Source organism: Caretta caretta, chromosome 2 (genome assembly GCF_965140235.1).
Source record: "Caretta caretta isolate rCarCar2 chromosome 2, rCarCar1.hap1, whole genome shotgun sequence".
Lineage (NCBI taxonomy): Eukaryota > Metazoa > Chordata > Testudines > Cheloniidae > Caretta > Caretta caretta.
The window spans coordinates 51,857,762-51,878,847 of NC_134207.1; the positions used below are offsets into that span (position 1 = coordinate 51,857,762).

General features: G+C 47.1%; 1 protein-coding gene across 6 annotated transcripts in view; it reads left to right on the plus strand.

Moving 5' to 3' along the window:
* The first annotated feature begins 15,985 nt into the window (after positions 1-15,985).
* The window catches only part of SNX16 (sorting nexin 16), a 30,346-nt gene continuing 25,245 nt past the window's right edge, over positions 15,986-21,086 (plus strand). Inside the window, exons 1-2 of one of the 6 annotated variants that reach the window (XM_048841044.2) lie at positions 15,986-16,239; positions 16,648-16,878. The gene's annotated coding sequence lies outside the window, so the exon portion shown is untranslated. Of the gene's footprint in view, positions 16,240-16,367; positions 16,879-21,086 lie in introns of those variants that run through there. The other 5 variants (XM_048841047.2, XM_075125084.1, XM_048841046.2 and 2 more) reach the window with 5 other exon arrangements.

Sequence of the window (21,086 nt, forward strand, 5' to 3'; positions counted from 1 at the left end):
AAGGGAGTTGGATGCCCAAATCCTATTGGAATGCAATAGATATTTGAGTACCTAAGTCCAAAGAGATCATTGAAAATCCCAACCTAACATCTCACATGGTAACTGATAATATATGAAAGAGCTGAGACCTGTTAGAATACATTGCACTGTCCTTCACATAATAATGGTTGACACATATTCAGAAATTTATTTTACTTCAAGAATAGTTTATCGCATAACTGTTATCTGCACCTTCCTCTGATGCAACTGACACTGGGCACAGTCGGAGACAAGATACTGGAGTAAATGAACTAGTGGTCTGAGCTTGTGTGGTTATTCCATTATTCCTATTTGCACAGAGCACAGATGAGTATGGCCAGGTCTACACTACAAACTCAAATCGGTTATAACTATGTCACTTAGGGGTGTGAAAAATCCACACGCGTGAGTAATGTAGATATACCAACCTAATCCCTGGTGTAGACAGTGCACCTCCCATCAACATAGCTACCATCTCTTGAGGAAGTGGATTAACTACGCGAATGGGAGAATCTCTCCCATCAGTGTAGTGGCATCTTCACATGAAGACGAGCCCTATTTGTGTACAAGATGCATAATGCTCTCCTTTGCACTCTCTTGGTCCTAGTGCTGCTTTGACTCAGCAAGACCAGTCTCCTGAGCCAGGTTAATCTTATACGAGGTACAAATGTCTCCAAAGCACTTAGTATCTGCAGAAAGTTCCCTCCTGCATGTTGGATTATACTGTCTATGACACTGGCAAACCAAGTGCCAGCTCTTGCCAAGGCTTTAGGCCTCAGGCGAGCACTGACAAATTCATTGCTAGAAACCAGTCTGTTTCACCTCTGTGTTAGTATGGTTAAAATGAGCATTCAATTTATAACAATGTGTTTAGTTTTTAGACTTCATGAAATGCTTGTAAATCGCTGCATACATTAATCTCACTTATAATATCTTTATCACATGTTATAAAGCAATATTTAAGTTTTTGCTTTATAACTGTAAAAGATGTTTGCTCTGAAACTGTGAACCTGGGATCATCTCCTGCTCATCAGGAAGGCTACCAAAATGAAATGGACCATTGTGGGACATCACAATGCAAAGACTTTTTAATTGCCCCTTCACACTAATAAAAAGGCTACGTGCAAAAGGGCTGGTCCCATCAGCTTGAATTCTGGAAGAAGGAAATAAAAATAGTTGAAAAGAAGAATTTTCATCTCTTTGCTGTTTGGACTCTCACAGGGCCAGAGCTACAAAACAGAAGCTCAGATCCCCAGGGTCAACCTCGGTTAGCTCTAAAACACATTCAGAGATGACAGACTACTACAACTCTGTTGCCTTTTAAAAGCATAGACCATAACTCATTTGTGCTTTAACCTTGTAATAACTCTCATTTCTTTTTCCTAGTTAATAAATCTTTAGTTAGTTTACTATAGAATAGGCTACAAGTGTTGTCTTTGGTGAGAGATCTAAGATACAAATTGACATGGGGTAAGTGACTGGTCTCTTGGGACTAGGAGCAACCTGAATATTTTGTGATCTTTAGTGTATAACAACCAACTATCACTAAGTCCAGTTTGCCTGGGTGGCAAGATAGACTGGAATATCTGTGACTCTGTGGTAAGACTGCTATAGTGCTTTAGGAGTTCATATTTGTTACTGGGTTGGTGAAATCTAACTACAGAACACACAACCAGCTTGGGGTCCTGACCAGCTTCTTGACAGTCTGCCCTGAGGTTCATGGTCATGAACCACTCCACAAAACATGACACTGTCCAATCTACTTTTGAACATGCCCATGGTAGATGTAAGCAGGGTCTGAATGAGCTCTCCCCTGACATCTAGGGATGAGCTGAGGAAGAGGACTTCAGAGGCCAACCTTATTTGCATGGACACACTCACCCTGCCTGGGTTCTAAGCATGATGAGGCTGCTTTGCCCAAATGATCACTTTTGGCTGCTGTTGGATCACAAGTCACTTTATTATTGGGGCAGGGGTAAAAAAGGGTTGTTATCTTTGTTGTGTGACTCAAGGGAGTCAGAATTGTGCTTGGCATGCCCTGATTGAGGGGTTCACTCAACTAAACTGCACTCACTAGGCAGGGGACAGGGATGCCAAAGCCCAGTAGAGTTGAGAGAGGGTGAAGACAGGTATTTGTATCTGGTGGTGTAGGCCTTGCCTAAGAGTCTTAGACATCATTTGACACTTCCTCTCTCTAGTGTGTAATGACAAAGTTGATTAAGACTCAATTGAGAGTCTTTTGTTGCAGGCCAATAGAGCTGAAATCACTAATAACCAGGTCTAAGCATTAGAGCTGCTTTGGGACAGAGTCTCTGATGCAAAAGGCCACCCAGTCTGCACGAGCAGGGAGCAGTGGCGCTGGAACCGGAGGGGCCAGGGCCCTCCCACTTTTTGAAAGTGGACAGGCCTGGCCCATCCACTTTTCACCAGGGTGGACCCTTCCCCTCATCTAACCCCCAAGGCCCCACCCCTCGGCCAGGCCAGCGTGGAGCCCGAGCAGTTGTGGGAGCTGTGCGGACCCTTCACCTGCCTGTGGTGCAGGAGGGACTAAAAGCAGCACCTGGCTTGTGCCCCCCCCCAGCTCCCTGCCCAGCCCAGAGCAGGTGGAGGTGGAAGGTCCGTGACCCTTGCGCTGGCTCCCTGCAGCTGCCCATGCAGCTCTCCCTGACCCAGCTCCAGCTCGCAGTCCGGCCATGATAAGAGCTGCACAGACAGCTGTGGGGAGTTGTGGACCCTCCACCTGCCCTGGGCATGGTGCCTGGGGAGCAGGGACACAGGCCATGGGCTGCTCTTGATTGGCCTCCCCGCACTGCAAGCTGGTGGAGGGTCTGCTGCAGCTCCCCACAGCTTCCTGCATGGCTCTTATCATGGCCAGACTGCGGCTCCAAAGCCTACCCCCACACTCACCTCAGCCGGAGCCATGTCAGGGAGAGCCGTGCAGGCAGCTGTGGGGATCCTGGGTCCCTCCACCTGCCCTGGGCGGGGGGCACAAGGGGCAGGGACACAGGCAGGGGCTGCTTTCAGCCCAACCCCACCCCGGGGGGGGGGAAGGCTCCACAGCCCCACTCCAGCTTCCGACTTGGCCAGGGGTTGTGCCTCCAGGAAAGAGGAGGGGTGGGGTGGGGCCTCAAGGGGCACAGTGAGGCCTCGAGGGGCAGAGTGGGGCCCCCCACCCCCTCCCACTTTTGGGAAGGCTCCGGCGCCCTTTGCAATGAGGATTCCTCATGAACAACTCAAATCATAGAGCTGAAATCACTGAGCGCTCATGACATCCCAGAGGGAACGGAGTGGTGGGAGGGCGGCTAGTGGTGTGGCTAGCAGCTGGAGGGCAGAGCAGCCGGTGGAATGGCAGCCAGCGGAGCGGCTGACGCCAGAGCGAGCACCTGGACAACAGAACAAGCGAGATGCCTTTCCCCTACTCCCCGCACCGTAATCTGGGTGGGAGGGGAACTCATGCAGATGCACCTCTGAATTCTGGGTCTTCACTGACCAAGGAAAACAACTGTGAGTAGGGTGCAGTGGAGAGAGAAGGGAGGGGCACGTTAAAGAAACTTCTGGTCTTTGGACTTAAGAACCTGAGGTAAAAGGACACAGCTCAAAATGCTTTGGGGTGTGGGTTTTGCTCATGGTTTTATGTTTATGAATCCTGCTTGCAGCGTTTTCCCAAGTTAATGCCAGGTTGCTTTTCCCCTTTTTATTAAAATTTTCTTTTCTACACTCAAATTATGTGCTTGCCCAAGGGGTGGTGTGCATTTGTCCCAGGTTACTGGGTGGAGGCTTGAGCCGGTTCTGTGTTGCATTGTTGAAAAGAACCCCCTAGATATTGAACCCGGACCTTGTTGCTGCTGACGCCAACTGGCAGAAGGGTTACATAAAAGATACCATTTTTTTGTAGTTCCAGCATTTCTGATGGGATGAGGCCTAACATGGGTGGGATCTGGTACCCAAGTGGACAACAAAACATTCAAGAGTAGTCCAATGTCCCTTGGACAAATATCTTCCAAACAATCACTTGTAAGTTTAATAATTGGGTTTGTCATTCATAACTCATTCAGTAACTGAAATGCATTTTATTGCCACAAGATGGCTCAGTCTAGCCTCCCACTGAAACACATTGTGTTCCTTCTGTTTTTCATAAACAGCTTGAAACAAAATAGTTTCAAAGACTACAGTGATGGTTTTGCAGGCTGAATCTGCTTTACAGAGAACACTCACTGTAAGTGAAAACCAGGACAGGAACACACCTGAGGCCTGATTCTCCAAAGCCTTGCACTATAGGCCTGATTCTAAGTCTAAGGGAGTCAAAGACAAAATTCCCATTGACTTCAGTGGGTGCACAAGAGAGCCCTATGACACCAGCCCTGATCCTGCATTCCTTAGCAGCCAAAAATACCACTGACTCCTGTGGAATTTTTGAATGTAAAAGGAATTCAGAATCAAGCTCCTGAGGCTGCTTTAATGCCTATTTGAGTTTATGGAAAGGCCTCAACTGATTTCAGTGGACTTTGGATCAGGCCTCTTGGGGATATCTTCCTTACTACGGCTGTTCACAAACTCTGACCTAAATCAGAGTTCTTTGGTACACTAAATTTTTTTAAGTGCTGCTTTATAGATGACTAGACAAAAATCTATATCATATTAGGCTTTAATTAATTAATGTTATGCAAAATATTAGGCTGAATGTTATGCAACATTAATGTTATGCAAAATACTAGGCTGAAAATGACTTCACTTAGATATGCACCATCAAATGTCTCAAGAGGTGAAAACTGTCATCTGTTTTCAAATCATATTGCCGCAAGAAGAGCCACAGGGAACATGACAATTCCTTGGAGGCTAGATTTCTGTGGGACATAGAAAGAAACAATTCAAGGTTGTTGGCGGCATTCACTGAGCAGCTGGAGACAGCCAGAGCGCTGGTTCTGGGCCTGAGAAACAAGCACTGACTGGTGGGATCGCATTGTCATGCAGGTTTGGGATGACAAGCAGTGGCTGCAGAACTTTCGGATGAGCAAGACCACATTCCTGGATCTGTGTGCAGAACTCACCTGAGCCCTACAGTGCAGGGACACCAAAATGGGAGCTGCACTGAGAGTGGAGAGGAGAGTGGCTATTGCACTGTGGAAACTTGAAATGCCAGATTACTACCAGTTAGTCAGGAATCAATTTGGTGTCGGAAATCCACCACAGGGGCCCTTGTCAAACAAGTATGCAGGGCCATTAATCACCTCCTGCTACAGAGGACTGTCACAGGACTGGGCAATGTACAGGACATAGTGGATGGTTTTGTAGTAATGAGGTTCCCAAACTAGGGTGGGGAGGAGTGATAGATGGCACACATATCCCTATTTTAGCACTGACCACCTTGCCAGAGTACATCAGCAGAAAGGGCTACTTTTCTATGGTAATGCAAGCATTGGTGGATCACCGGGGATACTTTACCAACATCAGTGTGAGCTGGTCAGGGAAGGTGCACGACATGTACATCATTAAGACCACAGGACTGTTCATAAAACTGCAAGCAGGGACTTTCTTTCCCAACCGGCGAATTACCACTGGGAATAGTGATCCTAAGAGACACAGCACACCCCTTGCTCCCATGGCTCATGAAGCCATACACTGGCCACCTTGACAGCACCAAGGAGTGCTTCAACTACAGGTTCAGCGGGTGCAGAATGACAGTTGAATGAGCCTTTGGTCATTTGAAGGGTCGCTGTCATTGTCTACTTACAACAGGGGTAGTCAATAGGTGGACCACAGGCCAAATTTGGACATCCAGACACTTTTGAACGGACCCCGAAATCTTTTTATTTACTTATTATTATCATTTTGTAAAATTATTTTCTCTGGAGTCTGGACCTTGACTATACCTTGACCAAGAAATTTGGACCTTGACAAAAAATAATTACTACCCCTCACTTACAAGATTGGACCTCAGTGAAAAAAATATCCCAATGGTTATAGCTGCCTGTAGTGTACTCCATAATGTCTGTGAAGCAAAGGGGGAAAAGTTTCCTCTGGGTTGGAGGATGGAGGTGGAGCGGCTGTCTGCTGAATTTGCACAGCCAGTTATAAGGGCTATGAGAAAAGCTCAATGCAGAGCTATATAGCTCAGGGAGGCTTTGAAAGACCAAAGTATGTGTTTAATAGTGAGCCAAAGTATGTGTTTTTCTGTAGTGTGCTCTACCTAGCCTTGTTCTTTTGTAGCACAGTATGAATCTCGCAGTGAGTGCTGTGTGTGTAGGAATATAACATTGCCAATGCACCTATTAATACTGTCTGAGAATGATGTTATGGGTTCTGTGACAAAACGAAGTAATAGGAAATTAGTGGGTGTCAGACCTGCTCAGCACCAGCCAGCATATGTTGTGAACTAATAAAGATGAATTACGTTCCAAAAAATAGAGTTTTATTCTGTAACATGAACCAAATAAAAAAAGCTTAGAACTTTAGGAACTTAATAAATTAAGAGAACACAACTTATGAAGGGGAAAGAACAGTTAGTTTCCATTTCAGTTACACATACACCAACTATGTCTTTCACAGGTCAGTGTACGTGCAGCTGTGATTGTCTTTAATGTCCCATAGTGCGGAGTGGTAGTGAAGTGGCTCCTGATGGCACGTGGAATGTTATGGGGAGGCCCTGACATTGAGTTGTCTATGGGCTTGTGATGGAATATCTACCCCACACCGGCTGGAAGGGGTTACTCCTAGGAGGGAAATACCAGAGTGTCTTAGAGCGACTGCGGATGGAACCAATCAGAGGGGGGTTGTAGGGAGCAACTAAACTGTACTCACCAGGGCTCATATAAAAGGAGATACAGGGCTAGAGTCAGGTAGTCATAGCCTGTGGCTCCAGGAGTAAGGACTGTATTCCTAGCAGGTAAAAGAGGCACTAGCACCATGGACAGGGCTGTTGCTAGCACAGACCAAGGGAGAGAGAGGGCGCTCCTAGTTGGCTGCTGGGACTGACTAGCAGAAGCCCTGAAGTAAGGGTGAAGAAGGAGCTGGGGTTGCAGGGAAGTGACCCAGGTAAATGTACTGAACAGTTGGAAGGGACGCAGCACGTGGCTGCCAACTACAAGGTCCCTGGGTAAGGACTGGAGTAGTGAGCAGGCCCAGGTCCCCCCCCCCCCCATTCACCACTGAGGGAAGTGGCTGGACAAATGGACTGCGAGGTACTGACCCCCAGAAGGGGAAAACACAGATGGTGACACAGCTGGAGGACAGAGTCATGAAGAAGACGCAGCAGCTCCTGGAGAGACTGCCATCAGAAGCAGAGACAGTGACGGGGTGCAAACGGTGGACAGGAGGGCGTCATCCTTGAGTTAATCCCCATAGAAACCAGGAGATGGCACCAGTCCAGTGGTGAGTGTTGCAAACCATGACAGGGCTGCAGAGGGAAGCGACCACAGGATTCTTGGACCTGCAGGTCTACCAGAGTCCCCAGCATCTCTCTTTGCTGCCTGAGCAGTATTAGAAAGTGTCCTAACGCGATGGAAGAAATAAAGCAGCCCTCCTGTCATAACCGTACAGCTAAGGGTAGCCTAAAATTCCTCCTTACCTGTAAGGGGTTAAGAAGCTCAAATAACCGGGTTGGCAGCTGACCAAAAGGACCAATAGGGAAAGAAGATACTTTCAAATCTTGGGCGGAGGGAAGGCTTTGTTTGGTGTATTCTCTTGGGAAGCAGAGAAGCATCAGGTCCGAAAACTCCTTCTCCTATAAACCTAAAAGTGTCTCATATTACAAAAATTGTAAGTAAAAGCCAGGCAAGGCGTGTTCGATTATCTTTTGTTCTGCTTGTGAATTTTTCCTTCGCTGGAGGGAAGTTTGTTCCTGTTTTTTGTAACTTTGAAACTAAGCCTAGAGGAAGTTCTGCTGTGTTTGAATCTTTTGTTACCCTGTAAACTTATTTTCCATCCTGATTTTACAGAGGTGATTTTTACCTTTTTTTTAAATAAAATTCTTCTTTTAAGAACCTGACTGATTTCTCTATTGTCCTAATACCCAGGGGTTTGGGTCTGTGATCACTTTGTAACCAATTGGTTAGGATATTATTCTCAAGTCTCCCCAGGAAAGGGGATATTAGGGTTTGGAGGGATATATTGGGGGAATAGGAATGCCAAGTGGTCCTTTCCCTGATTCTTTGTTAAATCACTTGGTGGTGGCAGCGTACCATCCAAGGGCAAAGAATTTGTGCCTTGGGGAAGTGTTAACCTAAGCTGGTAGAAATAAGCTGAGGGGGTCTTTCATGCGGGTCCCCACATCTGTACCCTAGAGTTCAGAGTGGGGAGGGAATCCTGACACCTCCCCAGAAACCTTCAGCAGAAGATTGCAGAGTACTTCCATGAAAGTTTCATTGAGATCTCTATGGAAGATTCACAGGATGTCCTGGTACAGATGAATAAACTGCTCCACTTGGCCCCCTCTGCCTAACTCTAGAGGGAAAAGAAAAGCAGACAGCAACTCTATTTCTCTTGGTTGTTCCACTACCTTTTCTACCAGCTGTAAAAAAGAGTAAATCAACAATGTGTCCTGCTACTTTGCAGGTTCCATCTCTATGATTTCAAAGCAAACTGCACACTTACCAGAGGTTCTTTCCCCTGCATCAGGCTCACCTGTGCTTCACTGGCTGGACTACGCTGGATTCAAAAAATGGTCCTGGATCGCTGTCAGCTTGCTCCCCTTATTGCCTGTCCCCCATACTCCTCCACCTCTTGCTTGTCCACCTCCTCCTCCTTGCTGTTAATGGTATGGGCCTGTGACTTGGGCGCCTCCAAAGTATCCACAGGACACTTGAGGGTGGTGGTGGTGAGGTCTCTGACAAGGATGGCATGCAGCTCTGACCCCTGTCATGCAAATAACTTTTTGTACACATGTCCTATATGATGGCCCAGGAAATAAAGACCAGTGTCTTGCCAGCAACACTGTGAGTCACACTTTCATTACATGGTACCAGAAGAAAATTTAATCTTTGACAAAAATGGGGTAAATGCAGTGGCCTGAATCCCTGCTTATTTTGAATTCTTGTATTTCTTTAAGCCCTGGTCTACACTAGGACTTCAGGTCGAATTTAGCAGCGTTAAATCGATGTAAACCTGCACCCGTCCGCACGATGAAGCCCTTTATTTCGACTTAAAGGGCTCTTAAAATCGATTTCCTTACTCCACCCCTGACAAGTGGATTAGCGCTTAAATCGGCCTTGCCGGGTCGAATTTGGGTACTGTGGACACAATTCGACGGTATTGGCCTCCGGGAGCTATCCCAGAGTGCTCCATTGTGACCGCTCTGGACAGCACTCTCAACTCAGATGCACTGGCCAGGTAGACAGGAAAAGAACTGCGAACTTTTGAATCTCATTTCCTGTTTGGCCAGCGTGGCAAGCTGCAGGTAACCATGCAGAGCTCATCAGCAGAGGTGACCATGATGGAGTCCCAGAATCGCAAAAGAGCTCCAGCATGGACTGAATGGGAGGTACGGGATCTGATCGCTGTTTGGGGAGAGGAATCCGTGCTATCAGAACTCCGTTCCAGTTTTCGAAATGCCAAAACCTTTGTCAAAATCTCCCAGGGCATGAAGGACAGAGGCCATAACAGGGACCCGAAGCAGTGCCGCGTGAAACTGAAGGAGCTGAGGCAAGCCTACCAGAAAACCAGAGAGGCGAACGGCCGCTCCGGGTCAGAGCCCCAAACATGCCGCTTCTATGATGAGCTGAATGCCATTTTAGGGAGTGCAGCCACCACTACCCCAGCCGTGTTGTTTGACTCCTTCAATGGAGATGGAGGCAACACAGAAGCAGGTTTTGGGGACGAAGAAGATGATGAGGAGGAGGAGGAGGAGGTTGTAGATAGCACACAGCAAGCAAGCGGAGAAACCGGTTTTCCCGACAGCCAGGAACTGTTTCTCACCCTGGACCTGGAGCTAGTACCCCCCGAACCCACCCAAGGCTGCTTCCTGGACCCGGCAGGCGGAGAAGGGACCTCCGGTGAGTGTACATTTTAAAATACTATACATGGTTTAAAAGCAAGCATGTGAAAGGATTACTTTGCCCTGGCATTCGCGGCTCTCCTGGATGTAGTCCCAAAGCCTTTGCAAAAGGTTTCTGGGGAGGGCAGCCTTATTGCGTCCTTCATGGTAGGACACTTTACCACTCCAGGCCAGTAACACGTACTCGGGAATCATTGTACAACAAAGCATTGCAGTGTATGTTTGCTGGCGTTCAAACAACATCCGTTCTTTATCTCTCTGTGTTATCCTCAGGAGAGTGAGATATAATTCATGGTCACCTGGTTGAAATAGAGTGCTTTTCTTCAGAGGACACTCAGAGGAGCCCGTTCCTGCTGAGCTGTTTGCCTGTGGCTAAACAGAAATGTTCCCCGCTGTTAGCCACGGGGAGGGAGGAAGGTTGAGGGGGTAGCCATGCGGTGGGGGGAGGCAAAATGTGACCTTGTAACGAAAGTACATGTGCTATGTATGTAATGTTAACAGCAAGGTTTATCCTGAAAGAGTGTAGCCACTGTTTTATAAAATGTGTCTTTTTAAATACCGTTGTCCCTTTTTTTTTCTCCACCAGCTGCATGTGTTTCAAAGATCACAGGATCTTCTCCTTCCCAGAGGCTAGTGAAGATTAGAAAGAAAAAAAAATGCACTCGAGACGAAATGTTCTCCGAGCTCATGCTGTCCTCCCGCACTGACAGAGCACAGACGAATGCGTGGAGGCAAATAATGTCAGAGTGCAGGAAAGCACAAAATAACCGGGAGGAGAGGTGGCGGGCTGAAGAGAGTAAGTGGCGGGCTGAAGAGAGTAAGTGGTGGGCTGAAGACAGGGCTGAAGCTCAAATGTGGCAGCAGCGTGATGAGAGGAGGCAGGATTCAATGCTGAGGCTGCTGGAGGACCAAACCATTACGTTCCAGTGTATGGTTGAGCTGCAGCAAAGGCAGCTGGAGCACAGACTGCCACTACAGCCCCTCTGTAACCAACCGCCCTCCTCCCCAAGTTCCATAGCCTCCACACCCAGACGCCCAAGAACGCAGTGGGGGGGGCCACCGGCCAACCAGCCACTCCGCCACAGAGGATTGCCCAAAAAAAAGAAGGCTGGCATTCAATAAATTTTAAAGTTGTAAACGTTTAAAGTGCTGTGTGGCATTTTCCTTCCCTCCTCCACCACCCCTCCTGGGCTACCTTGGTAGTCATCCCCCTATTTGTGTGATGAATGAATAAAGAATGCATGAATGTGAAGCAACAATGACTTTATTGCCTCTGCAAGCGGTGATCGAAGGGAGGAGGGGAGGGTGGTTAGCTTACAGGGAAGTAGAGTGAACCAAGGGGCGGGGGGTTTCATCAAGGAGAAACAAACAGAACTTTCACACCGTAGCCTGGCCAGTCATGAAACTGGTTTTCAAAGCTTCTCTGATGCGTACCGCGCCCTCCTGTGCTCTTCTAACCACCCTGGTGTCTGGCTGAGCGTAACCAGCAGCCAGGCGATTTCCTCAACCTCCCACCCCACCATAAACGTCTCCCCCTTACTCTCACAGATATTGTGGAGCACACAGCAAGCAGTAATAACAGTGGGAATATTGGTTTCGCTGAGGTCTAAGCGAGTCAGTAAACTGCGCCAGCGCGCCTTTAAACGTCCAAATGCATATTCTACCACCATTCTGCACTTGCTCAGCCTGTAGTTGAACAGCTCCTGACTACTGTCCAGGCTGCCTGTGTACGGCTTCATGAGCCATGGCATTAAGGGGTAGGCTGGGTCCCCAAGGATACATATAGGCATTTCAACATCCCCAACAGTTATTTTCTGGTCTGGGAATAAAGTCCCTTCCTGCAGCTTTTGAAACAGACGAGAGTTCCTGAAGATGCGAGCATCATGCACCTTTCCCGGCCATCCCACGTTGATGTTGGTGAAACGTCCCTTGTGATCCACCAGAGCTTGCAGCACTATCAAAAAGTACCCCTTGCGGTTTATGTACTCGCCGGCTTGGTGCTCCGGTGCCAAGATAGGGATATGGGTTCCGTCTATAGCTCCACCACAGTTAGGGAATCCCATTGCAGCAAAGCCATCCACTATGACCTGCACATTTCCCAGGGTCACTACCCTTGATATCAGCAGATCTTTGATTGCGTGGGCTACTTGCATCACAGCAGCCCCAAAAGTAGATTTGCCCACTCCAAATTGATTCCCAACTGACCGGTAGCTGTCTGGCGTTGCAAGCTTCCACAGGGCTATCGCCACTCGCTTCTCAACTGTGAGAGCTGCTCTCATCTTGGTATTCATGCGCTTCAGGGCAGGAGAAAGCAAGTCACAAAGTTCCATGAAAGTGCCCTTACGCATGCGAAAGTTTCGCAGCCACTGGGAATCGTCCCAGACCTGCAACACTATGCGGTCCCACCAGTCTGTGCTTGTTTCCCGAGCCCAGAATCGGCGTTCCACAGCATGAACCTGCCCCATTAGCACCATGATGCATGCATTGGCAGGGCCCATGCTTTCAGAGAAATCTGTGTCCATGTCCTGATCACTCACGTGACCACGCTGACGTCGCCTCCTCACCCGGTATCACTTTGGCAGGTTCTGGTGCTGCATATACTGCTGGATAATGCGTGTGGTGTTTAATGTGCTCCTAATTGCCAAAGTGAGCTGAGAGGCCTCCATGCTTGCCTTGGTATGGCGTCTGCACAGAAAAAAGGCGCGGAACGATTGTCTGCCGTTGCTCTGACGGAGGGAGGGGTGACTGACGACACGGCTTACAGGGTTGGCTTCAGGGAGCTAAAATCAACAAAGGGGGTGGCTTTACATCAAGGAGTATTTCAGGCAGGACTTCACGGAGGGTTCCAATAAGAAATGGTGCACCTAAGTTATTGTTCTTATTGGAACAAGGAGGTTAGTCTGGCCTCTGATTGATACATGGCTAGATTTACCTCGCTGCACCTTCCCTGTGAGTGACTGCAGTGTGACCTAGAGGAATGAGTCCCCTAAACGGGGGAGGAGGCAAATGAGTACAAAACAAATCTGGTCTATTTCTTGTTTTGATCCACTCCATCTATCTTTTACATCTTTGGCTGGCAGCAGACAGTGCAGAAGGACTGCTAGCCATCCACATCTCATGGCTGCTCGGCAGAAGATGGTACAGTACGACTGCTAGCCATCCTCATCTCTTGCCTGCCCGGCAGAAGATGGTACAGTACGACTGCTAGCAATCCGTATCACCTGCCTGCTCACCATAAGACAGTTCGATAGGACTGACTGCAGGACTAAAGAGAATGACCTGGTCAAGTCACTCCAAATTTAGTCCCTGTGCCCATGTCTGCCCAGGCGCTCCCAGACGACATGGCCAGGAGTACCTCGGACACGACGATGACGGCTACCAGTCCTATTGCACCGTCTGCTGCCACAAGGCAATGGGTTGCTGCTACTGTGTAGCAATGCCATACCACGTCTGCAAGCACCCAGGAGACATACGGTGACGGTTACCTGAGCGGGCTCCATGCTTGCCGTAGTATGGCGTCTGCACAGGTAACTCAGGAAAAAAGGCGCGAAACGATTGTCTGCCCTTGCTTTCACGGAGGGAGGGAGGGAACGGGGGCCTGATGATATGTACCCAGAACCACATGCGACAATGTTTTAGCCCCATCAGGCATTGGGATCTCAACCCAGAATTCCAATAGGCAGCGGAGACTGTGGGAACTGTGGGATAGCTACCCACAGTGCAATGCTCCGGAAGTCAACTCTAGCCTCGGTACTGTGGAAGCACTCCGCCGAGTTAATGCACTTAATGCACTTAGAGCATTTTCTGTGGGGACACACACACTCGAATATATAAAACCGATTTCTAAAAAACCGACTTCTATAAATTCGACCTTATTCCATAGTGTAGACTGTTACTCATCTATTAACTGCACCTTGCAGTCATACCCCTCTGCCAGCACTGGGCCCAAAGAAAAGGAGAACTCTCAGAACTCTTAGTTAAACATGGGTCAGGGACATGGGAAATGGCCAGGGATGTGGAATGTGTTAATAGATTGATTCATTGATTCATTTTCTGTTTGCTTTATAAACTGTTTTCTTTCATCCTTTTTGTTCTGTGGGGGGCCCTCCACCTATAAACTTCTTACTAAGTTCTGCACTAGGAGTTCATAGGAATGCCCGGTTGAAAAGGGACCCTGGCTGCTCCAGTCAGCACCACTGACCTTAAAAGTCCAGCCCGCTCTGGCTCTGCATGGCTCCCAGAAGTGGCCAGCATGTCCCTCCAGCCCCTGGACACAGAAGCGGCCAGGGAGGCGCTGCGTTTTGCCCCCGCCCCAAGTGCTGGCTCTGCACCTCCCATTGCCTGGGAACAGCAGCCAATGAGAGCTGCAGTGGCAGTGCCTGCAGGTGGGGGAACAGTGCGCAGAGCCACCTTGCAGCACCTCTGCCCAGGAGCCAGACATGCTGGTTGCTTCTGGGAGCCAGCTGGGGTAAGTGCTGCCCAGAGCCTGCACCCTGAACCCGCTCCTGCACCCCAACCTCCTGCTCCAGGTCAGAACCCCCTCCTGCACCCAAACTCCTTCCCAGAACCTGCACCTCTGCCCCAGCCCAGAGTCCCCTCCCACACTCCGAAGCCCTTGACCACATACCCCATCCTGGAGCCCCCTCCTGGACCCCAAACCCATCATCCCTGTCTCTCCCCCACACCCCTAGCCAGAGCCCTCATTCCCTCCCGTGCCCCAACCTCCTGCTGCAGCCCAGTGAAAATGAGCGAGTGAGCAACGGTGGGGGAGAGTGAGCAATAGAGGGAGGGGAAATGGAGTGAGTGGGGTCAAGGCCTCGGAGAAGGGGTGGGGCAGGGGCCTTGGGGAGCGGCGGAGGTGGGAGAGGGGGAGGGGAGGGCAGGGACTGGGGCAAGGGTGTTCGGTTTTCTGCAATCAGATAGTTGGCAACTTTAGTTCATCCAGAAAGGGTCCCTGATTTCTTTAGTCCAAAGATGACACATAAGGGTGGCAGTGACGCCCCCAGAATTGCTGCTTGGTTTGTACTGTGCATGCTCAGTTACACTGCTGAAGCTGGCTGCCCTCACTCTTCCCCCCCACACTATCAGCGGGCATGGGTTGCCTCTGCCTTAGCCACTGGTTCTCAACTATTGCAGTTTGGAGACTAGTAAAGGATGCTGTACGGCCTAGTCAACAGAACAATGGACTGGGTCTCTGGGGGGCTGGGTTCTACCAGCGGCCTGCTGTATGACCTTGGACAAGTCATTTCACTGCTCTGTGGCTCAGTTTATTCATCTGTAAAATGGGACTAATGATACTTACAAAATAGTAAATATTTTCCACAAAAACATTTTTAAAGGATATTTTTTAAGCTAATATTTTCATCAAGATTTTTCAGGGAAGGCAAGGAGCAGGGTTTCCCCCAAAAAGGAAACCCCAACATTCGTTTGTTTTTGAAAACTGAAAAATGTTTGATTTTCAAAAACCAAAATTTTAGTTTTCAGTTATTTTCAGTTTCCCCAACCTACAAACCCAAATCCCTTGTCTATATGCAACTACTGCTGTATACTGGAGTGGGGGTTATTTCTCCAGGACTATGCAAGAAAGAAGTGACACACAGAAGAACAGATGGGAGCTTGACTTTTGTTATTTCTTGGCTCCAGTCATTTGACATGGCTGAGGACTGCAAAAGTTTAAAATCCTTTCCCTGTGGCAAAGTGTCTATTTACTGCACAACCTGCTGCTACTGGCTCTGCTAGTACAAACAGAAGGGAGGGGGAAAGTCAGATTCTGCTTCAAGATAGCACAAGTATCAGCAATATAGTCTGCATAGCAACCAGCAGGACTAGCCAACCCATAAGACTACAACTCCCAGCATACAATGCGACGCATGGGGCGTGCGTGACCTAACACGCAATACCGTGAGTAGAGCCTGCAGGTCCTAGCATGTGCCGCAGTGTCTGCCGGGTGTGGCCGTCTATTTGTGGCCCCAATGCCTGCTGGGACTTGTAGTCTTAATGCTTTTCAAGCTCACGGCCAACAGTCAGCAGGGAGGGGCACTCGGCACTGCCCAGCGGCGTGGGGGGGCGGGCCTAGGCCCGTCCGTCCCAGTGCCCGTTGCAGGGCCGAACCCCACAGGTACTGGCACCGTTACCCCGCCCCTTCCCTCGCGAACCTGGGCCTAGCCCCGCCTCCCTGCGCGCGAGATGGGGGCGGGGCAGCTGGTGCGGCGGCTGAGCGCGGCGGGGAGCAGGTGAGGAGGTGTCGGGGTCCCCGCTGCCCTTGGGGCACTCGGGTGGGGGGCGGAGTCTCTGCGCAGGGAGGGAGCCGAGCCCCGCCGAGAGGCGGGGTATTGGCGGCCCGGGAGCAGGGGCGGCCCCCCGCGCGCTTTGGCGGGCGGTGCGGGGTACCGTGACCCGCTGCCCCCTGCCGGGCCGGCTAGTCACTGAGACCCTGGTCGCGGGTGGCCCCCGCCCCCTTAGGGCCCTGGGGTGAGGGTAGCCCCCGCCGCAGCCGTGGCCGGGCCGTCCCGGGGGCCTCGGCAGCGCGCCCCTTCCCCAGCCGCGCTGCCCACGCTGCCTGGCCGGTCTCCGCCCCGGCGCTGGCTGCCTGGGCGAATGAAACTCACTGGGGAATAAAATAAATCCTGTTTCATCGTCAGGTGGGTGAATGTATTTTGCGTCTGGGCTGGTATATCGTCCTGCCTTGTAGCGGGCAGGTGTTCACGTTTTTGGATGTCTTAAAAGTGGGAATCGCTTGTGGACCTGTATAGTAGGTAAAGAAGCTGCGGTCTGGTTCAAGGGGCCTGCCACTGGAGCCTGATTCTGCTCCCGCTGAAGTTTTGCCATTGACTTAATGAGCTAGAAAAGACTGTTCGGACAACATACACCAGGTATGAAGGCCTAAATATGAAGAAGAAAGTGCAGATTCTGTAAATGCAAGATAGTGCTTCTTATTCCTAAAAGTTATATGCATTATAAAAAATACTCAAATTGCCTATATTCGTGGTTTTCAGCCTGTGGTTTGTAGACCCCCAGGAGTCTTTGTTTAGGGGCCCGCAAATGAAAAAAGGTTGAAAAGAACTGGCCTACATGGTATAAATTATGTAAGAAGAAAATGTTCAAATTACCAGGTTCCAGATAGTGGAGCACTCAATAGTGTGGGGGTGGGGGGAGGAAGTTTTCTATGTGTCCTCTTGTGCTGTATAATTAGATGCATCTGATATGCCTATTTATCTGATAGATTTGGAAAATTTAATGTTAAGAAAGCAGTTTGCACTCGAATAGTGTAATAGGATTCAGGGGAACAGCCGTATTAGTCTGTATTTGCAAAAAGAAAAGGAGTACTTGTGGCACCTTAGAGACTAACCAATTTATTTGGGGCTGTATCACAGTACCAAATGTTCATTTGCTTGATATTTGCCACATTTTTGGAATGTGTTCTAACAGTTTTGAAGTAATACAAACTACTGAGCAGATGTCAACTGATGTCTGGGTAAAGAGCTAGTGGAGATTCTTATTTAGTTTTAAAAATGTAAATTATTCAGAACCATATGGACATAGCTAGCCTATGTAAGCACACTTTTTTATTGCTGCCACCTTTGTCTTGTTGATTAATAAGCTCCTGTATGTGTTTTTTTTTTTTACAACATTTTGCACAATGGCCTGAGCTTCACTGAGTCTCTGAGCAATATCTCAGTAAACTAATAAATGGCTAAATGGACAGTATCCATGTAAATTTAGCCCCAAATTTATTTTTTGTAAAAACAAAGTTTTATAGAACCTAAGACCAATAGAGATGTTCCTAAATTTTAACAAAAGTCAAGTGTTTGAAACCAGAACACTAGAAGTGAAATTGACTAAAACAATACTGACTTCATTGTCCAAGTAGAGAAGCACTCAAATTAAACAGGGCATAAATAGTGACAAGTAAATTGTTGTTGTTGTTGTTTTTTTAAAAAACATCATAAATTCTAAATAAAATTTTGTTTACAATGTATGATTTTAAGTTTTGTCATTTTTAACTCTTTTTTTGGTGTGGCTTTAGTGAAAAACATGCTGATTTTTAAACCGTTAGCAGTATCCAATACATTTAAATACAGACAGATTCTTTCTTTATGGTGTGTTGAGTTTAGATGCTTCACTTCAAGGAGAGAAGAGTTGGGTGTTGCAAACATGGAGGCAGGAGAAATTAACATCTTTGTTTTGTAGCATGCGATGATGCAGAAATTCTGGAATCCGGTTCTTTGATGGTGTTTGTTTAGTAGTTAATCATTTTCAGACAACAATTTCAAGGGTGACTGCTCTTTTCTTTCTGTGTAATCTTTGCTTGCTGTTGGGGTGAACTATCCCAAACAGAGTTTTGGGAGAGGAACAAATCTCTTCCGAAGAACAGGGAAAATCAAGGTCTGTCTGGATAAGATGGAGAAAAGTTGTTTACTTTGTTGTAGCACTAGAAAGAGTGTGCTGAATGTTTTGCTGTATGTATCCATGAAGTAGCTAAGGTATAAATGATTCCACTGCTTTATTGTAATTAAATGTGAGAGTAGTATTAAACTTTAATGCATTAAATGGGTAGCTCATTTAAAATGATCCTTAACCGGTCATCTTCACTGCATCAATGTGAGCCTCTTATCTGTCAAAACACTTTTAGGCAAGTAGCAAAACAATTTTTTGTCTGTTTTTTCTTCTTCCTTTTCATGTATTGTCAATCCAAGTAAATGCGTAGGAGCAATTACTTCAAGTTCAGTTGAGATTTTGGGCTGTCACATTTGCATCATTTTCTTTTTCTGATGATTTGGTTCCATACAAAGATTCTAGGGTTTTTTTGTATTTTTGAGCTCCACCATTAGCAAATAATAGGTCAAAATGTTTGTTTGTTTGTGTGTTTGTTTGTGTGTTTGTTTGTTTGAGAATTTAAAACTGTATAAAATGATCTCCAAGTATGAAGTAGTGTGTTCTTGCACATTATATATGTCTTTAAAGTCAGGGTGCCTGAAGGAGTTAAGAACAAAAGAACGGCCATACTGGGTCAGAACAAAGGTCCATCTAGCCCAGTGTCCTGTCTTCTGACAGTGGCTAATGCCAGGTGCCCCAGAGGGAATGAACAGAACAGGTAATCCTCAAGTGATCCATTCCCTGTCACCCATTCCCAGTTTCTGGCAAACAGAGGCTAGGGACACCATCCCTGCGCATCCTAGCTAATAGCCATTGATGGATCTATTCTCCATGAATGGTATCTAGTTCTTTTTTGAACGCTGTTATAGTCTTGGGCTTCACAACATCCTGTGGCAAAGAGTTCCACAGGTTAACTGTACATTGTCTGAAGAAATACTTCCTTTTGTTTGTTTTAAACCTGCTGCCTATGGATTTCATTTAGTGACCCCTAGTTCTTGTGTTATGAGAAGTAGTAAAGTATACTTTCTTGTTTTTTCTCCACACCAGTCATGATTTTATAGACCTCTATCATATCCCCCCTTAATCGTCTCTTTTTCAAGCTGAAAGTCCCAATCTTATTAATCTCTCCTCATACGTAAGCTGTTCCATACCCCTAGTCATTTGTTGCCCTTTTCTGAACCATTTCCAATTCCAGGATATCTTTTTTGAGATGGGGCGACTACATCTGCACTCAGTATTCAAGATGTGGGCATACCATGGATTTATATGGAGGCAATATGATATTTTCTGTCTTATTAACTGTCCCTTTCTTAATGATTCCCAATGTTCTATTTGCTTTTTTGACTGCTGCTGCACATTGAGTGGATGTTTTCAGAGAACAACTATCCACAGTGACTCCAAGATCTCTCTTGAGTGGTAACAACTAATTTAGATCCCATCATTTTATATGTATAGTTGGTATTATGTTTTTTAATGTGCATTATTTGCATTTATCAGCATTGAGTTTCATCTGCCATTTTGTTGCCCAGTCACCCAGTTTTGTGAGATCCCTTTGTAGCTCTTCACAGTTTGCTTTAGACTTAACTATCTTGAGTAGTTTTGTATCATCTGCAAATTTTGCCACCTCACTGTTTATTCCTTTTTCCAGATGATTTATGAATATGTTGAATAGTACTGGTTGCAGTACAGACCCCTGAGGGACACCACTATTTACTTCTCTCCATTCTGGAAAACTGACCATTTATTCCTACCCTTTGTTTCCTATCTTTTAAGCAGTTATCAATCCATGAGATGACCTTCCCTCTTATCCCATGGCAGCTTACTTTGCTTAAGATCCTTTGGGTGAGGGATCTTGTCAAGGGCTTTCTGAAAATCTAAGTACTATACTATATCCACTGGATCCCCCTGTCCACATGCTTGTTGACCCCCTCAAAGAATTCTAGTAGATTGGTGAGGCATGATTTTTCTTTACAAAAAACATGTTGACGCTTCCGCAACAAATTATGTTCATCTGTATGTCTGACAATTTTGTTCTTTAATATAGTTTCAACAAGTTTGCCTGGTACTGAAATCAGGCTTCTTGGACTATAATTGCCGGGATCACCTGTGCAGACCTTTTTAAAAATGGGCGTCACATTAGCTATCCTCCAGTCATTTGGTACAGAAGCAGATTTAAATGATAGGTTACACACCACAGTTAGTAGTTCTGCAATTTCATATTTGAGTTCCTTCAGAACTCTTGGGTGAATGCCATCTGGTCCTGGTGACTTATTACTGTTTAATTTATCAATTTGTTCCAAAACCTCCTCTAATGACACCTCAGTCTGAGACAGTTTCCCAAATTTGAGCCATTCTTCTTAGGTGACAAATCTAAGGATCTCCCTCACATCCTCAGCTGTGAAGAGTGATGCAAAGAATTCATTTAATTTCTCCACGATGGCCATATCGTTTTTGAGTGCTCCTTTAGCATCTTGATCATCCAGTGGCCTCACTGGTTGTTTAGCAGGCTTCCTGCTTCTGATGTACTTAATTTTTTTGCTATTACTTTGAGTCTTTGGCTAGCTGTTCTTCATATTCTTTTTTGGCCTTCCTAATTATATTTTATACTTCACTTGCCAGAGTTTATGCTCCTTTCTATTTTCCTCAATAGGATTTAACTTCTACTTTTTAAAGAATGCCTTTTTGCCTCTCACTGCTTCTTTTA